The sequence below is a fragment of the Vicugna pacos genome, chromosome 15, assembly GCF_048564905.1.
Source record: "Vicugna pacos chromosome 15, VicPac4, whole genome shotgun sequence".
NCBI lineage: Eukaryota > Metazoa > Chordata > Mammalia > Artiodactyla > Camelidae > Vicugna > Vicugna pacos.
Genome location: NC_133001.1, coordinates 57,714,727 through 57,734,647, shown reverse-complemented (window position 1 = coordinate 57,734,647; position 19,921 = coordinate 57,714,727). Strand labels below are relative to the sequence as shown.

Genomic DNA, 19,921 nt, shown 5'->3' with positions numbered 1-19,921 from the left:
ATTGTGATTACTTGATTGCTATGTGGGTTTTTTTTTTTTTCATTTAAGCAGTGGCCAAGTCTTACCACAATGTGTCAAATAATTACAATTTTAAATAACAATGTCTATTGTTCAACACTCTTTGATCAGCCGCCTTCTTACCCACATTTATCAAGTTCAAGAGCTTGGACAAAGTAAGCGCTCATCACAGACTCTCTCCCTAACCGCCATCACGGATGGAGTCAGCCTGAGTGCCAGCAACCGAACCTTTACGTCCAAGGGCACAACACCACCTGGGCTGACTCTCCGACGTCGACGGCTCCAGGACTCCATTTGCCAAACTCATTTCTCAACCCTAATCTTGTAGCTTCTGCCAATGGAAAGCTAAATACCCCAGCACTTGAAGTCAAATGAATATGCATGTATTTTTTAACTGGCGTATAGTCAGCTTACAATGTCATGTTAGTTTCTGGTGTACAGCACAGCGATTCAGTTAAACACGTATATATTCCTTTTCGTATTCATTTTCACTATAGACTGTTACAGGATATTGAATATAGTTCCCTGTGCTACATAGCAGAGCTTGTTGTTTATCTATTTTATGTACAGTAGTGTATATCTGCACATCCCAGTATGCGTGGATTGTTTAGCATTATGGGGAAGCAAGTTCCACAGTAACACAACACTAAAAATCTGGGAAAGTGGAAAATATTCCAAAAATATCTTTAGAATTATCTTATTAAGTTTGGCCTTTATTGTGACTATTCCAATAAAACTCCAGGCGATCCTTAATTTGACATTCATTTCAACAAGCATTTTGTTGAATGTTTCCAATGTGCCAGGATTTTCCAGGCAATAGGAAAGCTCTCACAGATGCTTCCAGACTGGGAGAAACAGACAAGGACACCAGTGACTCCTCTAGGGGTTGGTTAAGTTCGTCAGAGACGTGGCATCCTACCTGATGAGGGTCTAAATCCCACGGGACATGCAAGGCGGAACTTCCTGATAGAGGTTACACTTGTGCTAGCTTTGGCGGGAAAACACTAGTATCTACAATGTGAATAGGAAGGTCACTGTCTATAACTTCCTCCACTTGCTCTCCTTCAGTGCAACGTGAGACTGGGGGGAGGAGACGTTCGAGTGGCAGGAGAGCTCACTTGCCATGACTGTCAGCTTCTCACAGACTGGAGCAATCATGACACGTACAGGTTTACAGTAAAATATGTCTATCCTGAAAAAGAAGGAAGTTGACAACCAACCTTCAGGCTGTGTGCATTGCCTGCTGAGGTGTGCCTAACCTGGCCATGCTCTGAGGATCTAGAGAATTGAGGATGAAGAAGAGATTATGTACAAATGGCCAATAGGCACATGAAAAAATGCTCAATATCACTAGTTACCAGAGAAATGCAAATTGAAACTACAATGAGGTATCACCTCACACCAGTCAGAATGGCCATCATTAAAAAGTCCACAAATGATAAATGCTAGAGAGAGTGTGGAGAAAAGGGAACCCTCCTATACTGCTGGTGGGAATGTAGTTTGGTGCAGTCTGGAGATTCCTCAAAAAACTAAAAATAGACTTGGTATATATCTGGAGGGAACTCTAATTCGAACATGCACCCCAGTGTTCACAGCAGCACTGTTTACTATGGCCAAGACATGGAAGCAACCTAAGTTTCCATTGACAGATGATTAGATAAAGAAGTCATGGTATATTTATACAATGGAATACTACTCAGCCATAAAAAAAGAATGAAATAGTGCCATTTGTAGCAACATGGGTGGACCCGGAGGTCATTCTAAGTGAAGTAAGCCAGAAAGAGAAAGACAAATAGCATATGATATCACTTCTATGTGGAATCTAAAACAGTTATACAAGTGAACTCATTTATAAAACAGAAACAGACTCACAGACACAGAAAATAAACTTAGGGTTACCAGCAGGGAAACGGGGTGGGAGGGGATAAATTGGGAGTTTGATTTGCAAATACTAACCACTATATATAAAATAGATATACAACAGTTTCTTCTCTACAGCCCAGGAAACTATATTCAATATCTTGTAGTAACCAATAATAAAAATGCATATGAAAATGAATGTATGTATGTATATATACGCTGAAACATGATGTTGTACACCAGAAACTGATACATCATAAACTGGCTATACTTCAATTAAAAAAAAGATGAAATGATAATGAGTTCATATCCCAGGGAACTAGACTCCCATGAGGTGTGGACCCCCTCGGAGAGATGGGAGTCACACATCCAGCTTGGAGGGGCTAGGAGCCCATCAATATTTAAGACAAGCAGAGGCCTGGAGGGGGGACTTTTTCAAGGTCTGGTTCTGCTCTTCTCCCATTTTCAAGCTCAGCAAAGAGAAGACACCGTGAACTTGAATTACAGATCAAACAAAAGTCTGCTATACTCTGCATGGCATTTTGCAAATTATTTAACCTCTCTGAGACTCAATCCCCTGTTTGAGACAGAGATGAGAAAATGTTTTCCATGTGTGGGCATAAAATAAAATAGTGAATGTAAGGAGCTTAGCCCAGAGTCTAGAATATTTCAGGTGCTCCGTAAATTTAGGTTTCTATCCATCTCTCTATTCTTTCTTCTTTCACAAGAACTAGGAACAGAAAAAGTGCAGGTTTTAGCCTTAGATCTATGTTTTGTTTTGTTTTTTTTCCCTTGACCATTTGTCTGTTCTCAGAAAGATAAATGAAATCTAAAATCTAGTTCTACTGTATGCTTCCCTGAAAAATACATTTTTAAAAAATGACCTTCTCTTCACAGGTAACCAAGGGGGAAGTATCCAGCTAGTTTTATCTCTGGGGAAAAATTGGTAGACCCACGGTACCCCAGAGTGGTCTGGGCAGTGCTGGAATCCTTTCCTGTTTACCCACTGCCCTGTTATAAGCCATCAACAATCTTCAAAATGCTACATCCTATGAAAAAAAATGACTGTATTTCTGGGGTTTCAAAGAAAAATTTAGCAAAGACAGTTGTGGATATATTGCATCAGTTTTAAGAAAAGCTACATATTTTTATTTTTTGAAGCATTGTTTAAAATGTACTTTTTTTCACTTAAAAATTTTTTATTGAAGTATAGTTGATTTACTGTGTTGTGTTAGTTTCTGGTGTACAGCATAGTGATTCATTTCTTTTCATATTCTTTTTCATTATGAGTTATTACAAGATAGTGAATATAGCTCCCTGTGCTGTACAGTAGGAACTTGTTGTTTATCTGTTTTATATATAGTAGTGTGTATCTGCAAATCCTGAACTCCCAATTTATCCTTCCCCTCCTTTCTCCCCCCAGTAACCATAAGTGAGTCTGTTTCTGTTTTATAAATAAGTTTATTTGTATCACTGTTTCAAATTCCACATGTAAGTGATATCATATGATGTGTCTTTCTCTTTCTGACTTACTTCACTTAGTAAGACAACCTCCAGGTCTATACATGTTGCTGCAAATGGCATTATTTTGTTCTTTTTTATGGCTGAGTAGTATTCCATAGTATAAATATATCACAGCTTGTTTATCTAGTCATCTGTTGATGGACACTTAGGTTGCTTCCATGTCTTGACTATTGTATATAGTGCTGCTATGAACACTGGGGTGCATGTGCCTTTTTGAGTTAGAGTTTCCTCTGAATATGTGCCCAGGAGTAGGATTGCTAGATCATTTGGTAGGACTATAAAAAATAAATTTGTATTTTTGGTTAATTGATTTATATTAGCTTACATATATCATATACTTACCTAATATTTGGTCTGAGACCATCTCTTTGTTCCCCCTTTTAACTGTATAAATTCTTCAGTTTCAATACTTGTTTCCTATTTTGCATGCATTTAATATTACAAATCTTATAAAGTCCTCTTTTTTAAAAACGTGAACATATAAACACATGCACCATTTATAATTATGACTGAATTTTGGGGAATCACATGCATTATTATCTTTACTCCCTGGACATCTTGCAGAGGGAAGCGTGACCTAGCTTATCAATACATGCAATGTTTTATTCATTGCTATAAACAGTGTTAAAAATAAGTGCCTATTTTTAAAATATTGTTTGTTCACTGAAAAAAATGCAACAAAACGGAGAACTGAATATCTGTAAGCCCCAACAGTGCTGTAAATCATTTTATGTGTACAAAGCTGGGAGACCTTGTAAAAGTGCCACATTCTCCCAGAAACAGAAGTCTGTGTACACCTTTCAAGACCCTAAGTGTCACTACCTACTCTGCCCCCATTTCTTCTTTTATTTCTACCAGCAAACACCAGACCTGTTTCAGTGAGGATCTGGGTAAAGCTAGAAGTATCTCCCATCATATACTTTGGTTTTCTTCTCCCACAAATTTCCAGAAACACAAAAGTGCTAGTGTGAACTCTTTGAATCTGCAGTGCTGTGGTCAGTAGCTGTAAAGATCTATTTAATAGTTAACCATGAGTTAATTACTTTAGGTTAATAATCCTTCTTTGAATCTTGTTGTTCCAAATTGTTCTACTTAATAGCCTTCTCTCAAACAAAGGCACGTCAAACTGATCAATATCACCTTTCAGTGTAGGATTTAAAAATAATACTTTTTGTTTGGCATTCTGAGTCAGGCTCACAGTGTTTCGTTTTTTGGTTTGTTTGTTTTCATATTCTTTGTAATTAAAGGTTACTGCAAGATATTGAATATAGTTCCCTGTGCTATCCAGAGGCTTTTAACTTGGCAACCCATCAGAATTACCAAGGTAGTTCCAATATATAGTCGACTTTGAACACCACTGATTTAGAGAAAGGAGGATACAAATAAACTGGAAAAAAAAAAAAAACAACCTCTAAATAGTGGTAGTTGTCATTCATTTCATCAGATGAATTCCAAAGTGAAGACTGGGATGTTTCTTTTAAAGAATTTTCAATTTTTGTTTTAAGTTTTCCAAAGGGCTCCATTTTTAAACCAAACCACAAGAATCTATTTTTGTCATAAAGGTGAATTTACTTTTTCCAAGGGACTGTCAGGGAAGCTTGCAGTTAGTTCTGTAGGTAGTGGGTATAAAACTCGGAATCAGGCAAGTGAGAAAGATGCTCTTGGACGGAGCTTCCTCAATAGACCAAAGCTAACCTAGACTCTGAGGCTTTCTAAAGGCTCAGAAGATTGGTGGAGTCACTTCCTCATCGAGGACGAATGAGAGCAACTAGAATAGAATACATTTAAAAACAAGTTAAACTAATTTAATTTAAGTCAAATCCCTGGTGGCTACCCCACGCCCCAGAATTCCAGGAAGGTGAAGTTCCTGCTCCAGCCACTAGGTGGCAGGTGGGCTTTGCACGCAGTCAGTCCTCCCGGGGGTCCCCGGAACACCGCCGGCTGAACATTTAAGGAGAATCCTAGCAAATCCCAGAGAGCTGGCAAACCCAGCAGCGAAACAGAAATCCCACCGCTCGTAAAGCAGGGCTGAGATGCAGAAGACAAGGTCTGGGCATTTTACACGGGGTGGGGGGGGGTGTTGAATGCTTTGGGGAAAACAATCTCGCTGGGAAGGCAGGCACGGTTCTCCTCGCCAGGAGGGCGATGGGCTCCTGGGGTTCTCTTAAAGGGACAGAGCCCAAACCAACCAGTTCTAACTTCACTTTTAAAATAATAAGAATAATAGTAAGGAAGTCTAATTCAGTTAATTAGATTCTTTAATTCTTTGAAACTTCATGGAGAAAGAGATCGAATCCGGATTACTCACCGTGTTTTTCCCAAGGAAACACAATACTCAGCACACAACAGAAGTCTGATTGGTATCTGTGCTTAAATGAAAAAAGTGCTTGAAATATTACCAGAAAAGAAAGAATGACCAAGATATGATTTGAGTTGCCTCAGGCTGGTTTAGGATGTAATGAAAAGAATATAAATTTTGATCTAAGCTGGATCTGGGTTCAAATCTCGACTTTGCCACTTCTCTGGATCTTGGACAAGCTTCCTGATGACTCTAAGCGTGTGTGTCTAGCTTTAGTATGAGGGTTAGAGCGTGTAATAACGCTTGTATCGCAGGGTCGTTGAAAAGATTAAAGAAAACAAGAAGCAAAAATATATAGTCGGTAGTCAGTGCTTAAAAACCACCGGATACTTCCTCTCCAAACTTTCAGTCTGAGAAATGCATCCTATGGCGCTAAACAACGAAGTTTAACTTTGAGAACAGAGCCGTGTAAGATTGTTCTGTGACCTGAAAATGAATTTCCAGATTGCGGAGTCACTGGGACATATGCTGTGGTCAGCTGGCCAACTCCCATTGTACCATTGGCAAGTGAGAGCTCCAGTTCAGTGCCCCTGAGAAGCCCTGGAAGTTGGATTCACAAACATTTCAAAGCAAGTGTTCTCTGAACACAGTGGAGTTGGGACATTCTGCGGAAACTCCTGGTGTTCCCAGCAATCTGCAGAGTCAACCTGAATCTATCTCACACGAAGCCTGCTTTAATCACAAAGTCAGAGTAAGGTGATTGGATCTATCAAAAGTATAAATGTTGAGAGTCTCCAATGAATAAAATATACCCTTGATAGTTTCCATCTCATATACTATTGCATTCAAGAATTTAGAGGCTCCTGCATAATTTATCATTTTGCAAGTCTAAGTGATCACTAATAATATTGCATTGCTGTTTATTAACATTTATGCCCACCCCAGTTCTATTATGTAAATAATATAACAGATGTCCGACTACATATTTAATACTTTGGGTGTTTATTACTAATAAGTGAGTCTGTATGACTTGATGCCCAGTTAGGAGTGAAGATGGATGAGGATTCAGCCCAGTGAGGGTCTAATGGTCGGCGTGTGCATTAGGTATTTTGGGCGAGATGTCCGGGCCACGTCACTGCTGGATTCCATCTTACCAGGACAGAAGTAAAAGCCAAAGTTGCCTCCTTTAAGAGTCATAACCGGTTCTGAAAATACACAGGGCCACTATTAAGGTAAAATATGGACTTCAGTTCAGTGATGCTACATCGAAGCCATTCATTCATTCATGCATTCATTCATAAAATGCTTGAATATAATGATGATAAGAATATAATAATCAAAAAGATATAGTCACCAGTAAACACTGAACAAATTACTTACACCACAGCCAGGAGGATAACGAAGAGTGTGTCCGGGGGTCTGTGGAAGCCCTTTCTAAGGAGGTGACATGTGGGCTGAGATTTGAAGGATGCTGGAGACTAAATAATCAAAAAATTGGAGGAGGCATGTTCCAAGCCTGGGGCTGAACATCATGTTCTTTACTTTTAGGACATAGATTCAGACAGATTTGTTGGAACATTATATCCATCACTTACGAGCGCTGTTAGGTTTTCTAATGTATGTGGCGTCTTAGCCTCAGCTTCCGAATCTGCAGGACAGGGATAACGGTAGCAATCTGAAAGGACGTTAGGGAGCTGGGAAGGAAATGGGATGTATGAAGTTGCAGGTACAGTGCTGGGCACGTAGTAGGTACTCAGGATTGGTTACTTGTATTTTTCCTCCTTCTAACTCCCGCGCACCCTGCCCCCACCCCCCGCCCCACCCCGCCTGCTTTGTTCTAGCCTTCCCCGGGTGCGACCCACTCGCACGCTCTCCTGGGTGGAAGATACAGAATTTTCTCTCCTAACTACATTTTTCTTGGGGTTCAGATTAACCTAAAAAAAGTTTGGTATCAAACAAAAATTCTTGGGTTAAAAAAGAATTCACCGATGTGAATGACAGTATCCTTCGGCAGTTCACCTCCCCAGATGTGAATCAGCCCTCCGTGTGATTTGCGATGAGGTCTGACTGCTGTATTTCATTTGCGAGCAGGGGAGAGCCACGCCAAGCCAGGGGGAGTTTTCCCATCAGCTTCTTCTGCCAGGCCATTCATCACACAAATGGGCCTCACATCTAACCAGCCCAGCCTCCGACTGCGGGTGTTGGGTGCCCGGGGCCAGCAGCCCCCATCTGCCTTTTCGGTCCAGCATCACGTCTTCTGCATGCTGGCTGGAGCACACCCATCCTCAGTGATGAAATCTCAGAGATTTAAGATGACCAGATCCACACATACCCACATCCCAGCGGCAGGCAGGGGGACCACCAGCCCCCAGCCCCACTCTCAGGCGGTAAGAGTGGCAGCTGCAGGCCCCTCTCCCTTGGGCACGTGCCCACCTCCTCCCCGGTGGCCCCCAGCCAGCTCTGCCATGTCAGATGGACATCATGAAGCCTGGCGGCCAAGGAGGCAGCAGCACCCAAGCCGAGGAGAGAGAGGCTTGGCAGCTGCTTTGGCAATGAGCCAGGCCCCCACGTCCTCGAAGCCCCTGAAAGAATCAAGACTCTGAAAAGGCAAAACACAAAATAGAGTCAGCCTGGTTCTTCCGCCTTTGATTGGATGGAGAAGGACATCTGCTGGCAGAAAACTAAATTCTGTATTAACGACTTCCCTTTGCAGAATTGTGAACGCACCCAACCGAAGCTTGTCACACAGTCGGAGAGGCTTTCTCTGGCCTGGGAGGAGAACCTCCAGGGCTTAGGGCGGCCCAGGGGTCCTGCTGGTCTCCACGCTGTCCCGCTGCACTGGACAGTGACTTTGAGGAAGGACGTCTGCGTGTGTGCTCAGGGGCACTCATCGCGGTGCTGCGTCCTCAGTGCCGCGATGTCACACGTTGACTTCTTAAATTCTCCTCGCTGCGCTCTTCCCGGACCTGACACGGTGCATTTGAACTTAGCAACATGGCTGCCTCCTGCCATCACTTTTCTCTTGCTTAGACTTTGAATCAGTGAGTTCCCTGTTCTTTGCATCCGTTCTCTGATCGGCTCTACTTGCAATGGGGCTAAGCGACGTCACCTGCCCCTGGGGATGTGCGCGCTGCGGAGGCACACGGACCGCCTCCCGCAGGAATCCTGCCCGGTGCTTCCGCGCAACATCTTTCATTGACAGGAAGTGATGAAAACATGTACCACACCGCCAGCCTGGTCTGAGGTGGCAACTTGCCAGACAGGCGGCGTGTGATTTGCAAACTCCACGGTCTGGCGAGGAGAGCAAGGCAGAGCTTTTCTGACACCTTGACACCTGCCCAGGTGTAGCCCTGACGCACTGGCCTTCCCGGGGGTTCTCCCCCCCCCCCCCCCCGCTCACTTCAGCTCCTTCAAAATCCCAGTCCTCACTCACCCAGCGGCTTCCACTGAGCCCAGCCAAGCCCTTTGATTCACGCAAACCTGCCTTCGCTCAGTGAGTCCCTCATCCTGTGAGTCCCTCGGATTCCCGCGTCCTTCATTCGTCTATGGAACAGAATGCAAAGCACTTTTCCTGTCGTCCGCAGGCATTTGCAGGTGTCTGTCCGCCTCTTCAGCCCTTCCCGGCTCCTCCCCCACCGTCTGCTTTCCTCGCCCTTTGCCCAAACTCTTGCAGATTCTCCCAGACCTGTCTACTGTTTGGGGTTTTTTTAAAGCCACGCAAGGTAATATCAGGGCTTGGGTACGGGGAGCAGGACGGGGTTGTTCCAGGGGAAGATGGAAGGCAAGGCGGGTAAAATGCTGACGCGTGACTGTGACTCTGAGAGTGGTCGGGCTGTGGGGTCCAGCACAATAGGTTTGGGTTGTCATGTGCTTTTAAATGTAAATAAAGTAAAATTGAATAATACTGAAAATTTGGTTTTCTTGTCACACTGGCCACATGTGGCTCACGACGATTTTGGAAAGTGCAGATTAGAGCATTTCCATCACTGCAGACAGCCCTGGTGGACAGCCCTGGCCTGAAGGATCCTCCCAGGTGACACCATCTCAGGGACGTAAGGACCTAGCTGCTGGGGCAGGAGGTTGGGACCAGGGCGTGGATACTCAGATACCATCCAGCTCCAAGGGGTAAGGGGGTGCTGAAGAAATGAGGGCCAGAAGATGGAGGCAGAAAGCCCTGAGGAAGCGCTGGAGTGGGAAAGGCGGCTCTGAAGTCTGTAGGCTTGGCCCCCACACCAGCCTCACTGTGTCTGTGTGCATGTGTGTGAGGGGAAGCACACGTGCTGGAGTGTGTTTTGGAATCACGTGTGGAACGTAGCAGGCACTGAGAAATGTACATTAAACAGAGAACTGGGTCAAATACATGGATTAAAGCTCTTATTTGTATAGAACCACGGAGACCCTGGGAGACTCACAAATGTAAAAATGCACCTTCCATGGCGTTGAGACCCAGGCAATTTGTGTGCCCACAGGTGCTCAGTCAGGACTAAAGACGCTTTAATAAGCCCAGCTGGCCGTCAGGAGCCACCTTGGCGCTGGCTGTTGTTTTTGCTCCCCTTTTGCAATTCTCAACTTCGACCTGCTTTGACCATCTGGTTGATTTATTCATCCATTCACTCATTCTTGCATTCACTCCATAAATAAGTAAGCACTGCAAGTTTATTTACACCAGACAGAGCTCCAGGCACAGGATCTCCAGGCCCTCTGCACTCCTTGGGTTTCTGCTTCCAAGTCTCTCAGAGCGCTACCCGCCCTCCTCGTGGCACCTGGCTGGCTCCGAGCTGGTGCCATACGGGTCTTCCCTGGAATCAGAGTCCGGGAGAACAGCGTCTGGGGGAAAGGCAGCATGATGTTGGGGAGCAAGACGAAGGAAGAGAGGAGAGCAGTGAGGAAGAGGAGTGAAAACGAGGGTGTGCTATTACCTAGAAGCTGCTGGGTGCAAGCTGGGGCTTGATGCCACGGGACCCTGAAGCGGCATGCAGCGCGTCTCAGGACCACCCATCTGCGGGCAGAAAGAAGGAAAGGTTCATCCACTTGGTGTCTGCACGCCCCTCCCTTCTGGAATGTACGTCCCTGAGTGCCACGCGGGGATCCTTTGGTGTGCCCCCCGTACCAGCAGGAAGGAAGCCGCAGGCAGGAGCACCATGCGTCTGGTGGGGGGCAGGCACTGGGACACACTGGGGAGCTGAAGCAACATGCAGGGGGTCCCTCACCCACAGCAGGGACCTCGGCACGAGCGCACCCTGCTCCGGTCCTAAGGACCTCACACTGCGGACCCGGGCAACTCGTGACGGAAACTGACTGGCCCGATGCTTCTCCACATTGGACTCCACGTCAGCCAGGCTCTCTCCTTCCCTGTCACCCACCCAGCCGGGCTGGGTGCTCCGATGAGCACGCCACACTCTGCGTCTGGCTTCAGAAAGTTTTCTGTCATGAAATTCATAACATGAGGCCACGTATAAATCAAAAAAGGTGCCAAGACAAGCCGTCAAGTGCTAACTGGCTGGTCCCAAGGCCGGAGTCGGGGTAAGGTTTGGCAGGGGCGGAAGACATCACGAGAGGGGAGGAGAGATGAACTAGGTCACACCTGTCCCTTCCAACTCTGAGCTGCCCATAATCCCAGAAGTCAAAAGGCAAAGCACGGTCCTCATGTGCACTTTTCCACCATTTGCATTTTTTTTTCAAAATTTGCGTTTTTGATTGTTTATTACCTAAAGATGACTGTTTTGCAGTGTGTATCAGCAACATCAGAAAAGTGTAACCCAAGCCTTTTTAAATGACTTTATCCTCCATGCTGAGTTCAGTGGGGATTTAGAGAAAGCTCATTCCAAAATATAGTAAACTGCGTCATTGAGGACAGGGCTCCATCGGCGTCCTGTAGGTGTGACTACACACACAGCGTTGTCGTCACCCCAAAGCTCATGACTGCACAGGGGTTCTGTCTCAGCACCACTAGGATGTGCTGTGTCGCTCCGGGTCACCGGCCAGATCACCCCAAGACACTGGGCTGGCCGCAACTTCTAATCTGGGCTCAGGGTGGAGGTCCCCCAACCTGGAGCTGAAGGATTTAGGGATAAACTGAGAACATGGGAAATCACAGCACCCAGAGTGAGACTCGCCAGCGGAGAAAGAGAGTGCTTGGAAGGATAAACAGGAAGAACATTAAGACACACACTTGGAAATCTCGCAGGAGGCTGACCATTCTGTTGTCAAGACTCTATCCCCTCATTCTCCCGTCAAGGTCACCAAATTCATTAGAAACATGTGTTAATTTAAGTTTTATAAAGTGTTAGCACTAGGGAGGAAACTGGAGCCCCCAGCACCCTCATTTCACAGTCGGGGACCCCGAGAATCATTGCAACAAATCCTCCGAGCTTCCGTCACGGTTCTTCAAAGGCTCCTCCAACATCAGGGTTAGACGGCCTCCTGTGTGATGAGCGGGGAATATGGATTATGACAACACCCAGGGGGTGGAGTAAATGCTTCTTACTCTAGTTTTCTAAAAATAGTGCTGTTAATTGCTTTTTTGTCTCAGCTTATGGAAGTACTACACATTCATTATAAACTTTTTGAAAAATATAGGAAAGTATAAAGAATTCAAAAATGGCTGATAACCTTACCACCATATAAGTATTTGTTTTTCCCTTTCATCTAAATACGTGTACATAAAACCATGCTATATATACTATTTTATGTCTTGTCTTTTTCACTTAAAATTATACTATTAGCATCTTCCTACTCAATTAAAAATTGAAAACCTCATTTTAGTGACATTTATGTATTAATTATTTTACTTAGCAATGATATGTTGATCATGAGATTCATGTATGTGTGTGTGTGTGTAATTTTTCCATGAGCATAAATGTGTTGGCCAATGACTCTGGTCAAGACTTCACTCATTGTTTTGGTGGGAAGTCTGACCCAAACAAGAAAAGGCAGTAGGACCCGCGCTGGGCTGAAATCCTCAGGATGTCTTCTCCTCCAGAATGAGCCTGGACAGTCCATGAGCACTTGGGAGAAGCTCCAGGCAGAAGCTTACCTGTTATACCTGGGCAGACACAGGGCTCAGGAGAAACAGCAAGAGAGGGTCTTATTCAGCATCACAGACCCCAGGGTTGTTCCCGGGACCCTAACTCACAGGAGTGCTGGGAGCAGAGACAGCTCAGTGGGCTGGACAGTGGCAGTGACGGGGTGCAAGGGTTCCGTGCTGAAGCAGATGGAGGATTTAATTCTAAGACCTCAGTAGAGAGATGGGTGCTAGTCTTCACTCACCTTAGCTATGTTCAGCTTCAAAACTACTAATAAAAGCAAAGCATTATACCACCCTGACCACGTGCCAGGCCTGCTCTAAGTCGCTTTATAAATACTAACTCATGTAATCCTCATGGCAGGTCATTGAGGTAAGCGATGCTATTAGCCCCAATTACGGCTGCAGAAACGGAGACACAGAGAAGTTGAGTAATTGGCTGAAGGTCACAAAGCAAGTACATGAGGGAGGTGGGAGTGACACACAGATGTGATCCCTCCTGTCTCCTGACTCCACCCCCATCCTGTGCATCAGATGGGAGGCAGAAGAGAGCAAGGGGTCTGGGGATCATGAGAGGCTTCAGGAAGCAGAGGCACAAGTAGAAGAGATGCTTCTGAAGCAGATAAGAGAGGAAAAAACACCTTTCAAAACAAAATCTGCAAGAACTACTCCTGCACTAAGGTTGAAAAGCAGTCCTGTTTCAGTGCGGGCTTGTGTAAGTGCACGGAGGGCCGGGTAAGGGGGGACCCCAGGCCCCCATCTTGTACTCTGAGCGAAAGACCTGAGGAAGAAGGTCTCAGGTCCTTTCCAGTAACGTCCTTCTGGGCAGCGTCCCCCTCCACCTGCCCCTGCAGCTCCGCCCCTCTGCGCCCGTGCACCTTCCCCCTGGTCCTCCACCGCGTCACATCTGTGCGATGGCAGCAGGAACGCCGGGCCCCCGCCTCTCCTTCACCGTGGAAGCCGGGAGCGCCAGGCGGTGCCTGCGGCTGCTGGAAGGCAGGCAGCTGTCTGAACCGCAGGCAGCTGGCACAGAGGCTCAGCCTCGCCTCCGGAGAACACTCTTCGCTTCGAATCTGCAGCAGTCGGGGAGCAGAAGGACCCAGGAAGCGCAGAGCGGAAGCCGAAGCCCCCCAGACCTCCGGCCCACCCCCGCCCGCTCTTGTGTAAGGAGCCACTGGCTGCTGCTCCCCAGACCTTCCCTCGGGGCTTCCGAGATGCCCCGTTGCGGGCTCCAGAGTGAGCGACTAGCCCCGCAATTCCAGCCTGTCAGAGTCATGGCCTTAGTTGCAGGTGCTCCTTCTGAACGCAGCAAAAAATACTGTCACCAGGCTGCTCTCAGGAGACAGACAATCCTCAGCAGCAGCTAATGGGGAAGCGCCTTTCTCGCAGGATCTTCTGCATGGAGGTGTGAAATGATGATACCCCAGCGCAGTCCGACTCCCCACCCGCATCTTTCCCAGGTCATGAGAACAGACTTCTGCTTTGGGAAGTTCTCATTTTTATATGTTACTGATGACAGCGTCAGCACATCCTGAATTAACAGTGTCGGGAAGCACCCGGAGATTTATAATCAGCGTCCATTTCGCTTCCAAGAACGGAGATTCTTAACCACTGACGGCTGAGCTTCTGAAGTTCGTCCCATGAGAAAATACAAGAATAAATCAGCCAGCTTCCATCAGCAGCATTGACGAGGCTAAACCCTAATTTCAAGAGAAAATAGCAGTGCTGGGAAAATCAGAAAACTGACCCAGGTAGACTTTACTTTTACTGATTACAGAGGACACGTAAACCACAAATTCACCACGTCCTTTATGACCACGATGGTGATGAGGTGGGTGGTAGTGATGATTTTCGTGTTCCAGCTCTCAGAAGCTGCCTGGACTCTCCGGTGAAAGTGTCCCCAACCTTTGGGACAACAGCGTATGTGAGGAATCTAAGAAGGATGCTTAAACCTGGGCGTCTTCAGAACACAGATGGGGAAGAGGCTGGGTGAGTCTGGATAAAACAGGATTATTCTCAGATTTTCTTCACATCTTCACTTTTTTTTTTAATTGAAGTACAATCAGTTACAACGTGTCAATCTCTGGTGCACAGCACAATGTTCCAGTCATGCATACACACACATATATTTGTCTTCACATTCTTTCTCATTAAAGGTTATTACAAGATATTGAATATAGTTCCCTGTGCTATACAGACAAAATTTGCTTTTTAATTGATTTTTATACATAGTGGTTAACATTTGCAAATCTCAAACTCCCACATTTATCCCTTCCCACCCCTCTCCCCCGGTAACCGTAAATTGTTTACAATGTTTGTGAGTCTGTTTCTGTTTTGTAAATCAGTTCATTAGTGCACTCTTTTTTTTCTTTCTTTCTTTTTTTTTTTATTTTTTTAGATTCCACATATAAGTGATATCATATGGTATGTTTCTTCTCTTTCTGGCTTACTTCACTTAGAATGACGATCTCCAGGTCCATCCATGTTGCTGCAAATGGCATTGTCAGTATGGAGATTCCTCAAAAAACTAAAAATAGACTTACCATATGATCCATCAACCCTATTCCTGGGCATATATCCAGAGGGAACTCTAATTCAAAAAGATACATGCACCCCAATGTTCACAGCAGTGCTGTTTACAGTAGCCAAGTCATGGAACCAACCTAAATGTCCATCAGCAGATGACTGGGTAAAGAAATTGTGGTGTATTCATTGTTCTTTTAGAGGTTTTATAACATGTATTTATGACACATTCTGCAATTTCTTACATCATTCATTTATTCAATAAATATGCCTACAAAACCCATGGCTTTGGCATATTAAACATCCCCAGTTCAGTCTTCATGGATATCCTGACAGTCCCTAATGCAGACAAATGTTTGATTTTTCTGAGGCCTAGATATGAATTTTTTTTCCTTTTTCAGTTTTATTAGGTAGAATTATTACAGTTTGACTGCACATACACATTATATTGCACGTAAGTACTTATATACTGTATTTTTTTTAGTTTACATATATGTACTTACTTACCATTGTTTCTAAGAACAGATTAGAGCATTAGCTTTTTAAACTTTCATAGTTATCAAAGGAATAAAGGCAACCACAAAGTAAGAATCAACAGAATGTGGTAATCCAATCACAAAGGACAGTCAGATGTGCTTACATATCTTCAAGAAATCAATCACCTAAGTTATAAATCCTAGGTTACTGTCGTTACCGAGGACCTGCTGGACGCCAGGCACAAAGCTGGGTCATTTACATGTGCTGTGTCTGTGTCATCTCGACCCCGTCACTGCCCCTATCCTGCACATGAGTAAGCAGAGCCTCCCGGAGATACATTAGACTTTTCTAGGCCTTTTCGGCTTACACTGCTCTTTCCTCTACACCGTTCTGCTCAATGCTTCTTCTGGCTCTAGAACATCCCCAAGAGAAGGCAGTACCACTTTCACCTGGCTCAGCGCGGCTAGAGTTTTAGGCTGAATTTCGACACCAATTCAAAACAAACAAACAAACAAAAGTTAAAATATTCAAATTATTCTGAATAATTTCCACGTCTTAATAATGTCTCTGTTTTTCATCGTCACCATTAAGAAACTTTGACTGTGTGCACATGGCAGTGTAGGGAACCACAAAGTAATTTAACCCTTTCTCCATGGAATTTAGACATAACTAACAGTGCTTGTTACAGTTCACTATATAATTCAGTTGTACCCCACGACAGCCACGAAAAATAGGATCATTAACTGCTCATTAACTGTGACAACTCTGTAGACCCTACAGACAGAAAGCAAATGTCTTTGTGAGAAATCAGAAAGACATTCAGGTACAATACTTGATATTTTAAATGGTGCGTTTGTGTTCATCATTCCGCATTCTGTTGATGCTCCCTTTTATTATGTACGTCCACAAAATAAATGCATATTTCACAATATTCATGTTTTATCATAGAAATAAAACAAAATAGAGTACAATAAAGAATTTCATTATTTACTCCAAAATTACACGTATTTTTCAATGTATTTAAATGTATGTTTATGATAAATATTTTATTGTCCATAATTCATTTTACTTGTTTCAGTTTTCTTTACACTGTTGCATACATATTTTAAAAATTATTTGGGGAATTTTTATGTCATTGTCAATTAGAATTTTTAGACTCTGTTTTGAACAATAGAGATGTTGTTATTTGCACATAGAAAAGACAGCGTAAAGGAAAAAACTGATCATTTATTTTTTTTTGTTTTATGGAAATCTGTGAAACAGGTTGCTAGCTGAATTAGTTAAAGAATCAAAGAGTTGAGATACTTGGTTCATAAGTGCTATTTAAGCCACGCCTTTTAGTCAAAATACACCATGTTCAAATTTAGAAATTTTATGATTGACTTATACTTTGTTCTTAGTGAGCCACTGAGAACGGAGGATGGCGTCATCATTTAAGTGAAAGGGAAAAAACAAAATAGTTGAAAATCCATCATGCAGAATATTTTGGGATAATAAGATGTTTTTAAAAAATAAGATGTAGGCCTGCTTATAGAGTGACCCATCACTGTTGTGGGCTGTGACGCGCATTCATTTCCAATCAATTTGGATATAATCTAAGGCATTTCAAGTACCTGAAACACACTCAGAGGTCTGAGAAAACAATGAGCTTCTCAATTCAACCTGGACAAGTTTAATTCTGTTTTCACTGGAACCCTGCCTTGTGACATCATCCCCTTTGCCCACACCTTTCTCCTTGGAACCCAGCTTGCCAACCACACTGCTCTGTGACACGAGTTTCCCAGGTGATGGAACCAAGGCAGTAGCCTCTATGGAGGGGTCACTGAAAGCCGGCAGCAGACTGGTGTGAGATGGACATCTGGCATGCAGTAAGTGCATTTAGGAAGCTAATAAACTGCTCATTTTGAATGACTCCTGAAATTGATTCCAATACGAGCAGTGGGGAGAGAAATAAGCTTTTAGGAAGGTCATTTAATGTCATATAGTGTTTCTCCATTCCCAGTTAAACTGTTTAGCAATTTACAAAGCAAATCCCAGCCCAGTTTTGATCTGGTAATTAATTGAGACTTCCAATCAACAAAGGCTGTACATAGGCACAGAATATGGCCATGTACGTCTTTGTCCTTAATCATTCAGGACTTGAATTGCCAGGTGGGCTTTGACAGGAGATGGCTGCTGAAAGAGAAGAAGTCATACCACACACAAGGGCTTTCCCGGCTTCTCAGAGGTGACTCATAAACTTAGTGTCTGTAGCTGCACCCCCTGCAAGTGTATCTTGTTGAAAGTCTCATACCAATTTTACAAACTTATTCTCAGGACACGATTAAAAGGGACTCCATTGTCTTTTTCCCAGGTCTCGCCTTTGGGAGAGAATCAGATTCCTTACAAAAGTTTGGTGTAAAGATCTGCACATTTGTATGTGGGCTGTGTGGGAGCTGAGGCCCCAGAAAGCAGGGGGCCCAGCCAGCCCCACTGTGCCCGGTGGAGGTCCCCAAGGATGCCAGCCTCCCAAGAGAAGGTCAGGGACAACGGACTGGCAATCACACCCACATTGCATGGCTTTGGTGACATCTTTTTAATATCTCTTAAAACATCTTAATTTTTGCTGATGCTTCATTCTTTTGTTCTTTTTGCTGTTGTTGGTGGTGGTGGTGGTGGTGGCTACATTCTTTGGGTTGCCCCACTAATTAATGAGTAAGACGTTAGGGGAATAAACCTTCATAAGTGAAAACTGGTTATCTTCTTAGGGGCAAAAAGGAAAGGTAGCTTTAGAAGAGCATTCTGTCCCACAGTCGTCCTAGAAGCAGCAGGATTTGGTAAAAACAAAACCAAAAACAAACAAAAAAGCCCATAAATTTGGCATAAGTAATATTTATATTGAAACTCTGGTCCCTCCACGTGTTAGTGGGGCGACTTTAGACAAGTGTCTCTTCCTCACTAAACCTTGGCTAGCTTATTTGAAAAGTGAGAATTTCATTACAGACCTAATCAGGTAGGGTGAGTAGAAAAGAGGGGAAAGTATCTGGCATGTGGCTTGTCCTCGTGACAACTTCATGACCTCTTTAACAGACAGCCGTAAATCTTTAAAACTCCTGGGTCTGAAGCAACGAAGAAATGAAAAGTATTACATTAAAATTACATAGAGAATTCTAGACCTGCGTTCCTGGTGTTTAAATGGCAATGCTACTTTCCTGGAACTCAATGTGCCCGTTGTAGATAAAGGTCAGATGACAAATAGGCAACTAGTGAGCTTCAAGGTGCAAAGTATTCAAATGACAGTGTCAGTGAAGGATGCGATGCTAAGTGCCAAGTGCAGGAAGCAAGGCAGCACCCACTGTGCAAGGTCAGTTCTCAGTTCCTAAGGCTGCCACTGGGGTCTGGTCTGTGTTTTGTTATTTGTGTTTGAACTGCAACAATGAAGGAATAAACAGTTTTACAGTTAAAAAAAAAAAAAAGGGCTGTTAGAAGCATCCAAACAGAAGCCGTAACAGACAACACGGTTAGAATGACCGCTGCCTGGACCCAGACCCAGGGGAAGCAACGGCACATGGCGGCCCCGCTGGAAACAAAGCAAGGTTCAGTCTTCCCGCGTCAATCTTTCATGGCTCCAGAGCGAAGGGCCTTGCTTAATACCTTACTCCACCTTATTCCGTCACGAAAAGGGGTCATCCTATGGTCAGATCATGGAAATCCCAAGATGCACTGACACAGAGGCACCATCTTCAACAAGAAATGGTGGGATCTTCTCTATGATTCATCTGTTAGCAGAAAGCTTTGGGCTTCCTGCAACCGCTAAGCAAATTCTAAATCTTTGGTAATGTTTTGCATGTGCAATAATATTTAATGCAACACATGCAATAGAACGGCTGTGTCAATCATTTCGAAGTACGTGTTCTGATCACTTGTGAATGGATCCGAAAAATCACTCGTTATGAAACTAGTTAAATAACAGCTTATGAATGGTTAAAAAATTTATGAGAAAACATTTAAATGTATTCTTCACAGCATCCCTGACTTACATTGCTGTGTTCTCTTGGGTGGAAGAGGAAAAGATGGGGTTTCAGATAGGACTCTTAGAAAAGCAAATATTCCAAGACAATCTTAAATAGAACAAGTTGTGCAAATAAAAGTGTCCTCACGTATATGACTTGGTGGGGGTTGGGGAGTGAGGGTTGGGAACTGTGGCATATTTTATG

The 19,921-nt window shown here is 44.1% G+C and overlaps 1 long non-coding RNA gene across 1 annotated transcript; it reads left to right on the top strand.

Annotated features, from left to right (window-relative positions):
• Positions 1–17,517: 17,517 nt before the first annotated feature.
• Positions 17,518–18,329, top strand: LOC140685941 (uncharacterized). Its single transcript, XR_012059409.1, has 2 exons — positions 17,518–17,593; positions 18,079–18,329. It is a non-coding gene; the product is annotated as an uncharacterized lncRNA (long non-coding RNA).
• Positions 18,330–19,921: the final 1,592 nt, after the last annotated feature.